Source organism: Tupaia chinensis, unplaced genomic scaffold (assembly GCF_000334495.1).
Source record: "Tupaia chinensis unplaced genomic scaffold, TupChi_1.0 Scaffold000263_1, whole genome shotgun sequence".
Classification (NCBI taxonomy): Eukaryota; Metazoa; Chordata; class Mammalia; order Scandentia; family Tupaiidae; genus Tupaia; species Tupaia belangeri.
In genome coordinates this window covers 620261-630928 of record NW_006159743.1, presented here as the reverse complement: position 1 = coordinate 630928, position 10668 = coordinate 620261, and the positions used below count along the sequence as shown (strand labels likewise).

General features: G+C 43.9%; 1 long non-coding RNA gene and 1 pseudogene across 1 annotated transcript; one reads left to right on the top strand and one right to left on the bottom strand.

Annotated features, from left to right (window-relative positions):
• The first annotated feature begins 2430 nt into the window (after positions 1-2430).
• On the top strand, positions 2431-8792 carry LOC114007960 (uncharacterized). Its single transcript, XR_003549533.1, has 5 exons — positions 2431-2581; positions 4710-4935; positions 5491-5745; positions 6214-6299; positions 7544-8792. It is a non-coding gene; the product is annotated as an uncharacterized LOC114007960 (long non-coding RNA).
• Positions 8793-9821: 1029 nt separating this feature from the next.
• LOC106734952 (60S ribosomal protein L35a pseudogene) lies at positions 9822-10154 on the bottom strand (annotated as a pseudogene).
• Between the last annotated feature and the right edge of the window lie 514 nt (positions 10155-10668).

Here is a 10668-nt window from a genome sequence, read left to right as displayed (position 1 = left end):
ACCTCTTCTCTATTTTCCTGCCAATCTGTATCAAACAATGATAGTGGCTTCCAGAAATCCCTTTGGGGGGGGGAGGGGAGAGGTTTTTCCTAGAGGGCGCATGCACTCGCCAGACAGACAGAGAGAGACAGAGAGACAGAAAGTGAAAAATCACCCTCCAGGGGAGATGGCCACGCCGCAATCCCTTCTCCTCCATTCTCTTCTCAGAATCTTGGGCATGCACGCACACACACCCCCGGCGTGAGTTTAAGCCACCAGGTCTGGGATTCGAACTGTGGTCAACTATGTGGGAGTCCAGCGACATAGCCATTACGCTAACTGCTGGTCCCCAGAAATCCCTTAGAACTGATCATGATTTCATTTTTTTATTCTCGCAGCTAATAAACTATAGAAAACCCAAGATACTCCAAAATTAATCTCTGGCTTTTACTTGCAATGTGGAATGAGAGAAAAGGAAGACAACACAGAAAAAGAATAGTAAGGAGCTTAGGGGGCAAGTTCAAAAGGAACCTTATCTAAGTTCAGAAAGGATTTTCCATTAAAATGTTTAGAACAGTTTTGCTTGATGAGTAGCAGAGTACTGTTGAGCTATGTTACTTTTTAAAGATTTTTCAATCTGGCATCTATTGAAAGTTTTCTTTTACATTTTTGCAATAGAGCTTGTTAGCTTGTTGGAGAGAGACGGAGAAGAAAGAGAAAATGAGTATCACCCCCTAGGGGGATGGCCATGCTACAATCCCTTCTCCTCCGTTCTCCTCTTGAGATTTTCGGCATGCACACACACTCTTGGCTTGTTATGTAAGCCACCCAGTCCAGGATTCAAACCACAAAGTCAACCATGTGGGATGCAATGCCTTAACCACCACACCACCTGTTAGCCCCAAGGACAGAGACACATGTGCTCTCCAGACAAAGACATAGAGAAAAAGAGATATGTGGCCAGTTCTGAAAGGGGTTTTATACCATTTGTAAACAAGAGGAAAGAGATCACACAGGGAGAGACCATGCACTCCCACAGCCAGTCCGGGGTGGACAGAGACTGCCAGGACCAGAGCCAATTCTCAGTCCGTATCACCATGGGCTGCTCTCTCTCTGGCCCAGGAACTTCTTGGATAACTAACTACCACTCTATTCAGTGTTGTTACATGCATTTATCTCACATTTCTTCCTGGAAACTTCTCTAAGAAGAGAATAGAAATACCATAAAGAAGGCTCTCTCTGGGGCACACAAGCTCAGCTGGCTGGAATCTGAAGAGGGTAAAGAAATGGAATGTTAATCCGGAATGACTGAATGGAAGATAAGCAAACATCAGGTGACAGAGCAAACACATAGGAAATATGACCTTCCTACCCTGGGAAAGGTTAGTGTTACCGAAATAAACATTAAATGGAAAGAGGTTCTTGTTGACTTTGGGGTTTCAAACCCACGTCCGAGCAAAAGATTCATTCAGTCTTGGTTTCTGGAAGAAGAGTGTAGAGTGCAAATACTGAGGATTTTATAGCTGGAAGAAAGGCTGTAGACTTCCTGTGAATAGAAGTTCCAAGAGTCAACAGTAGCTGGCAGCAGATAACCTCTCCAGGCTCCAGGATAGCAGAACCCTTGATTGTTAGTGCAAAGGCATCTTAGAGACAGCCAGGGCCAAACCCTTCGCTTTTCAGATGAGGAAACCGAGATCCAGAAAGCACTGAGTTTGCACAACTGGTTAATGGCAAAGCTGAGAGAAGAGCCACAGTGAGTTGACGTTCATTCCCACTCTTCTGCCAATGTGTATCCCAAGAACAAAATAGTTAGGGGACAGAAAAAAGTCATTAGTAATCCTATCTCTAGACATATAGTTAATTAATATCATTTGCTAGCAAAACATGTTGATGTCCTAAATATGAGAGGCAATATCCATTGCATGAAATACCAGAACTAATGAATTGACTGGAACATTAGACATTTATGGAAGACTTTTTCTTTAAGAGAGATTTTTGTTATAGGACATGTATGCTCACCAGAGAGACAGAGAGACAGAAAGAGAGGAAAGCACCCCCCAAGGGGAAGGCCACACTGCAATTCCTTCTCCATTTTCCTCTTGGGATTTTGGTTATGCATGCACATGTGCCTAGTCTGAGTTTCAAGTGCTGGGTCCAGGACTTGAACTGTGGTCAACTACATGGGAGTCCAGTGAGGTAACCATTACACCATCTACTAGTCCCCAAGTTTAGGATTTTACGTGTTTGTGTGTGTATCTTACACCACTAATTTCCTGTGAAAACATATACCTTGATCATTTTGCCAGAAAAATAGAAACTTCAAAAACCAAACTTCAATTGCAATATACACAAATGGAAGACAAAGTTATGTAGCTTATAGCTTAAAAACACAATTGTCTAGGCTCCCCCTACCCTGACTTTTCATTGTTTATTCATTATTACAGAATGAGTTGAGTCACAATGAAGGTGATGAAGAAGCAGAAGCAAAGACAGGTCCATTCAATAAGCATAACGCCCGCCCTCACAGGGTGAGGAACAGTTGGCCCAGCTGTGGAGTCTCTGAGCTGGAGCAAGGCAGAAGGGCATGCCCAGGAAAAGCATGGTGAGCTGGTATATTTTAGATGCTTATTTCTGGGATGTCTTCAAGGGGCTAAGAGAAACCAGAACATCAGGTTAAGAGAGGACACAGGCCATTACCTACATTGTTCTCTAATATAGGTTAGAACATAAATGGTCTAGAATACTGAAAGACAGTTTGTATTCTAGTTAAGACAGGTGAATGACACATAGTCATGGCCAGTTAGGTCTAGGAGGGCCTTGAAGTTACCTCTTCCAGCATCCTCATTTTCCGGATGAGAAAAGAGAGACCTAGATAGATTCAGGAACTTGATTAAGATTAGCATAAGTGGGGCCAGCAGATGGTATAGTGGTTATGTTGCTGGACTCCCACATGACTGGTTCAAGTCTCAGACCCAGTGACTTGAGTGTCACGCTAGGCACATGTGTGTGTATATGCCCCAAATCCAGAGAGGAGAATGGAGGAGAATGGATTGTGGCATGGCCATTCCCCCAGCGGGTGATTTCTCACTTTTTGTCTCTCCAGTGAAAGCATGTGTCCCATAGCAAAAATATCTCTAAAAAAACCCAAACAAACAAAAAAACCCACAAAGATTAGCATAAGCTCCCAAAGTGTGTTTTGCCAACCACTAGAGTGTGTACTGCTGGGGTGGCTTTGTGAGATGGGGAGGAAGTCTAACAAGTTTTGAAACTTTCAAAATGCAAATGACACAAAAGTGTTTGCAGAGTATGTCACTGGCAGATTTTAACCTAGAGGAATTAATTTGAAAATGAAGATTTAAAAATGCTATAAATATAACAATTATCCAGTCCTCCAAAAGTATTCATTCAAAGTAGGTGAGCATTTTAGAGCTGGGCCTTTGTCCTCCCTACTAGAACTGGATCACTGCTGGCTACATGGGAGTGGGAGGGCCACAGAACCAGCTGCTGAGAGGCCATAGAGCTGTACCTGGCAAATGTCAAATTCCTGTGCAACTTCGTCTTTGTGGTGGGGCATTGGGTGAATAACCTTTGTTTCCTTGATGGCTGAGTCTATCCTTTCCTGTTTTCGTCCAGTCTGATGACAACTGTCCACATGACCCAGCACCAAGCACTCTTGGCCAGTGCCAAGCATCTTTGGCTTCCCCAAATTGCTCTAAGACTCAAGGCCCAAACAGTAGCACAATCTCCAGAGCATTTTCCTTTGGCCAGGCCAGAGCACATTTCTGAACATTTTTAGACCATTTGAAGAATGAGCCCAAATCCTTGGAGCCTAATTGAGACTGTTACTGCTGATGCTGTGAAACAGCGTCTACCATGCATGAGTGCTTACTACGCACTGTGATCAAAACCTGTCATCTTCTTTCCATCTTAATAAGAGCGATGCACAGTAGAGGTTGTAGTTCCTGACTTCAGAGATGGGAGGCAAAGGTCAGCCACGGGGGACAGCAGCTGGCATGATGGTGAAGGCAGCTGGACTCCACATGGCCAACTCTGCTGTTCAAGTCCAAACCTCGTGGCTTGAAAAATATGCTAGGTGCATGTGGACATGTGCCCAAAATCCCAAGAGAATGGAGGAGAAGAGACTGCAGTGTGGCCATCTCTCCTGGGGGGTGAATTCTCACTTTCCCCTCTCTTTCTGTCTCTCTTTGGCAAGAGACTATGGCAAAATCATAAAAAAGGTCAGCCATGGCCCAGTGACTTGCCCAAAGTCACCTGGCTAGTAAGTGACAAAACTGGATGAAACCCTTGACTCGGACTCTCACACCTCTGCCTCCTTGGCTAGAGCCCAGGAACTCAGCTAGGCTGAGTGGCACCCGTGTACCCGTGTTCCAGATTTCAAGTTATTGTCAAAAGCCTTCTTGATTTCAGTATTTGTTTGGAGACCAGTTTTCTGAAACTTCATGTTTGTTTGTCATGCATACATACATATAATTTCCTTCTATTTCTCTGTAAATTTCCACCAAACAAAACCATATGCACTGCCATAGCAACACTGCAACACAAACATGGTGTAATCTTTGTTCACGGCTTCAAAGTTTTGTTTTGTTTTGTATTGTGTTGTTATTGTTTTTTGTTTTAGATAAAAAGCTACATTTGTATACAGCAGAACTGAATCCCATGGCAACAAACATGCATTAAACTGGGGTTCTTTTCTTTAAATCTTCTCTTAGCAAGGTAATAGTTTCAGAACATCAGAAACTGGGTTGCAACCCTTGTGATTAAGCAGGGCCTTGCTTCGATGACTGATGAGTCTCCAGCCCACACAGGCCCCTGGGACATGATGGCTGCTGCCAGCCCTAATCCAGAGCTATAGATGCTGGTGTTGGACACACGTGGAGATCCTGGAGCGTGCTCTTGACTTGTGGAACTGGAGACCACCTCAGGCCTGGAAGCCAGGTGAGGTCCTTGCGGGGCACTGAGTACAACCCTTAGCACAGGAACATGCTGGGTGGAGGCGGAGAAAAGGTGGCTCCCAGCCAGGCCGCTCCTGCGCTGGGATGCTGGGAAGCCCCATCCCTGCCATGGTGCGCTTCCCCTGCACGCCTGGGCACGGGGTGAGCTGGTCCCATCTCACCCTCCCAGCAACGCCCCCATGGTGGTATTGCCATCAGTCACATTTTACACACGGAAACCTCCAGCCTCATAATGGTTAGCAACTTGCCCAAACCTACAGGCTAGGAAGGGCGAGTGCAAGGGTTGGAATCCAGGACCCTTCTTGGATTTGTTTCACTCTATTCAGCACAGCTCCTAGCTCTAGGGCACTCTGGAACTTCTCTGTGCCCAGGCTCACTTATTTGAGCTGGTGTGACGATTCCTTTGAGTCCTTGGGTGCAGCTCCTGGAGAAGGATGGGGTTTGGAGGCAACTGCTGCCTTAAGTGATGCAGGGAAAGGCAGGTTTGTTTGTCTGCAGTCCCTGGTTCTTCCCTCTGATTCTCACCTCCTTCCCACAGCCTCAACTTCCTAAGGCTTCCCACGTCCTGACGATGTAAAGGCACTGAAGGAAGACATTCTCAAGCTACTGGCCATTGGGATGGTGCTTGATTTCCTCCTGTTCCTACCATGGGAGGTCCAGCTGGACTAGCTGAAGGGGAGGAGGGATTCCACTCGGGCTCACCATCATGAACAGAGTGGTCACGAACCCAGAGAAACTTGTCATTGTCACCAGAAATGCTACTTGGCTGCTTCCTTCCTGAACTTGGGCTGAGGTACCTAACAGCCTACTGAGGTGGGTGGGGAGGGAGGTTGAAGGACAGTCAAGTAGTGATAACAAGAAGTCAGGCACTCTGAGAAGCTCTTCCTCACACTGTCTCTTGCCAGTCCAGGAGGCAGATGGGATTATTATTCTCTTTTAGCATATGAGAGACTCAAAGCTTTAAGGGGCCACTCATCCTGTCCAAGATGTACAGTAGCATTCAGGGTTTCGGGCTCTAGAGCCTGTCAGGAATGATTTCTCCATAGACTGTGGTGAGGGCCACTCAATACAGGAACTCTAATAAGATCATGCCAGACGGACTGAATTATTCCTCAGACGCTCAGGCAGACTTGAACTAGCTTTAAGCTTCGGAGTGTGAGAGGAGTGGGAACACCCCCTGCTTCCTTGTCCAAACTCAAAGAGGGGATCCAAGGTTCAGTCAGGAAAGCTCTTTGTTTAATCAATTGTTTTTTGTTTTCAGGACTGAAATGGAAATGACCCAGTAAGGAAGGAAAATGAGCACAGCCTGCCCTAGTCACATAATGAAAATACATACGCTGGCCAAAGGTACATCACTCCTCCACCCATTCCTTCAGAGAGAGAAGGACCCTTTCTGAACCAGGAGTCTATTAAAGCATTCCACTGGGCAAGTCCCTGCCCCTTCTGAAGGGACACTGTGAGAATCCTTGTTCCTTAGAATGCAGCCACACAAAAGGTTTTGTGCAAATACTGAGCCATTATTCTATAAGTGCAAGGAAGCATTAGGGATGGTATGTGAACAAGAACTGGACAGAGGATGCACGCCCAGATGCTGTCTTGGCCAGGTTGCAATTCAAATGATCTAATGTTTTCTGGCTCCTTCTTGCTTTGCTTTTTCCAATTTGGTTTGAATATTTGCATTACTGTATTATTTTCCCTGTACAAATTACTGATGTCTGTACACAATTAGGTCACTTTCATAGTTGGGTGAGGAAACACTTCAAAAGTAAGATGAACTACAGCTGGTAGTGGGCTCTCCCTGGGATATGCATTTAAGTTCCCTTCTTATTGGTCCCAATGACTACCTGCATCCGGGATCTGAAAGACTTCACCTAAGTCATATAACAAAGTGGCAAGAACCAAAACACCCCTTTATAATGGTGGGTAAGCACATCTTGTTTCTTTAAGTTTGGGGTTGATTTGCTGATCTAATCACACTGTTCTTTGGGCCAAATCTAACCTCATACTGTTGTGCTCCAGACAAAAGAAAGGACTGCTTCCTGGAGGCCTGTGGCTTCTTGGTCCATGGAAGTTCTGCTGAAGTAGACTCTGGGAAAGGGGGAAAGAGAGGGAAGGCCAGAGTATGTAGCTATTCAAGCCAATACAGTAACTGGCCTTTGAACAAGGACGTTGAAGGAATGGGATTCCAAAGGAAAAGCAGGCTTATTTTGCAGATGAAAGCTGAGCAGGGCCACAATCACAAAGTGCTCTGCAACCTCGCACCAGTCTCTAATACCTGCCCCCACTAATGTAGCTCTCTCAACTATGGAGAATCTGTGGCCTTTAGGGCAAAACCTGCGGTAAAGTGAACTTTTGTGCTCTCTCTGAAAATAAAGTTGGGCTAAACAAATGTAAAGGACATGCTGCAATGAAAACCACTGGGGAAGCAGTGCCTCATTACCAGGTCACATCCTGCTCTTCAATACCCCGTTACAGCAGCAGCTCTTTGTGGCCTTTCCTGCCTGTTGTTTCTTGCTGGCCTCCTCTTTTGGTACCTGAGATCTGAATTTATGACAGTGACTGTGCTTCTCCTCTCTTCTCTTTTTATCCAGATCATTCATTTATCATTTAGTCAACAGATACCGAACACCTTCTATGTGTCAAGATACTGGTGTTTTAACAAATGAACACGGAATATCTGCTGTTGGGGAGCTCATGTCTGATGGGAAACACTGACAAAGTGTGGTGGACATTATGTACTGAAATTATATTGAAATTATACTACCTGCAGGATCTGGGAAACCTATATCCAAGCAGAAGTGATGGCTGAACAGTGAGGCAGCTAAGGCTGAGAGAAATGGATCACCTTCTCCAAATTCTCTCAGGTGGCTGATGACAGGCTTGGAACTGGAGAAATCAGTCAGGAGTAAAATCCTGACTTCCTGCAACCACCTCCTTCCTGAGGCTTCCTGGAGCCCGACAGTTGGTGTTTTCTTCTCTAGCTCTTGCTCATCCAGTATGAATAGTTGATTTTTGCTCTTTCCTGCACTGATCCATTTTTACCTCAGTAGAATTCACATTTATCCCTAAAGCCAGACATCCTCCCTATTTCCCTCTGAGGATTGACATCCAGATAAACTGAGCTGATAGATAACTGTGCTTTGACAGTCATACTGTAACACAGATCTCAGTACAGACACTGCTGTCTAAGTAACATACTAATTCAGACAGTGAAGGGAACAATCACTAATCAATACTAGGCTCTGTGGGGGTGAGGGATGTATTCATGTACAGCACAGCCCATCCCTAAGGACATTCGTGGAAAATGGGTGATACAAGGTTAAAGACGGAAGAAAGCAAGAGTTTACATCACTTATGGAGGAAATGTCCTCTCCGAACCCTGTCTGTTCAAGCACAACATATTAATAGCATAATATTAATGATGGCTCAACCATTTGATTTTATATCCAGGCACTGTCGGTTACTTTCTTTATGACTCTGGGCAAACTGCTCAAATTTTCTGATGATGGAAAAACTCAGTTGTGATAGGGTGCACAGATGGGGCACCTCAGTTGTGAGATCGGAATGGTAAGAATAGTACTGATTTCATGCTTCACTGTGAGGATAAGATAGATAACCATACATATAAAGTACTTGCCACAGTGGCTGCTCCAGAGGAAGCAGTGATTAAATATTAGGCTTATGATTCTTATCCAGTTCCAACCCTTTTCTGTCTGCAAATCCTTCCCAGATCTCCCATCAGAACTCATCTCTTTACTTCTGTATCCTCATATCAATATGGGTATGCCTCCCATCACATTCTGGACCTGGGTGTTAGTTTCTGGCACAGAAAAAAAAAAACAAACAATCAATAAATGTTGATGGTTGGATGAGCAGATGTTTTTGTCTCCCAGGAATAAATCACATGCTTTTAGAAGGTAGTGGAACTGATGATCTCCAACTTAAACAATGATGCAACTGATGATTTATCTACTTATGATTAGCTTATCAAGATGTAATCCCATCAGAAGTCAAGAAGCATCTGCATGTGTTTCTAGCTGAAATGTAGATAAAACACCTGTACATTCTAGATAAAATATAACAACATACTTTCAAATGCAAAGCCAAACTCTCATGTAAGACAAAAAAAAAGCCTCCATGGGAATGTGTGTGCACACACACACTCACATAAGACATCACACTCACACCCACACCCCCCCACACACACACACGAGAGAGAGAGAGAGAGAGAGAGAGAGGGAGAGACAGAGAAAGAGACAGAGACTAGAATTGAGAATGGTAAACTGCCACTAAAGTCTTGCTGCTTTGGGAAGTCTATCTCACTAATGTTAAGGCTGGGCTATAAGAGGATTATGGAGGACAGGAGACAAGACTTAGTCTTCAAAAGATGGAGGGTTGAAAGTGAGACCCATGCATAATAATGAAACTTGCAAAATGATATGTACTCAGCAAACAAGTAGACTAGGAAATAAAACCCTTGTTTATCTGCAATGAAGAAGACAAGGAAACTTAACTGTCTTGGCCTGAGCTCATATCATCATTTCTATTAAAAAAATTAATTAATCACAGATTTCCCATCACACAGGATGAAGGTTTGAATTTATACCACCTGTATGAGCTAGGAAACCCCAGCTGAAAAATTAGTTTAAATTGGTCCCAGGTTGATAGCATCCCAGAGCACCCGGCAGAAGATCTTCTTTGAGGGAAAGCTGTGCTCGTAGAAGTCTAATGAAAGACTTACGGAACATGAGAGTGCAATATGAAATCACAAAGTACATTAGGAAATAAATACCACATGTGAGAACTAGCAGAAATCACAGTGAATTAGATCTTTTTCTTACAACACAAACCCATTTTTATTCATTTATTTTAAATCCTTGAGGGGTACAGCATCACACGGATTCTGTGTCCAGTGGTCTTAGCAGGAAGGTTGCTTCGGAATTTGGCTCGAACCATGCCACTGTTGCCATGGGCACAGGTAACCTTTCCCCAGATTACTCTGGTTTTATTTGATTTGCCACCAGGAGTCACTGTGTTGTTTTCGGCTTTGTACACATAAGCACACCTCTTGCCTAAATAGAACTCCGTTTCATCTCGTGCATAAACACCTTCAGTTTTAAGAAGAGCTGTGTGCTCCCTTTGTTTCCTGAGACCCTGCTAATAGCCAGCAAAAACGGCCTTGGACCACAGCCTTCCAGACATAGTGGCCATTTAGAAGTCTGTTCCCAGCAGGCCTTGATTATTGTCCCCAGAGTTCAGCAGCAGGATCCTCACTCACCTCACAGTGAAGTAAATCTTATACCACAGTTATCATGTATAAAACCTTTTAAACGTTTAAAGAAATAAAGGAAGAATCAAAAACATGGGAATAAATTAAATATAATCTAAAAAGGCCAGGAAGAATTGAGATAGTATTTTTAGAAAGTTGAATCTATCTATCTATAATATATATAATTACTGAAGTTAAAAACATAGTGAATGAGTAAAAGTAAAGTAGATACAGGTAAAGAGAGAATTAGGGATCTAGGAGATCCTCTGAAAAAATTAGGATAAACAAAAAATAAATAAAATACAAAGGGTGGTGGAACTGCCATCTTTCAGTAATTCCCCAAAATGATGAACGCAGGGACCAGCAGTTAGTGTAATGGTTATGTTGCTGAACTCCCATGTAGTCGACTGTGATTTGAGTCCTAGACCCAGTGGATTAAACTCAGGC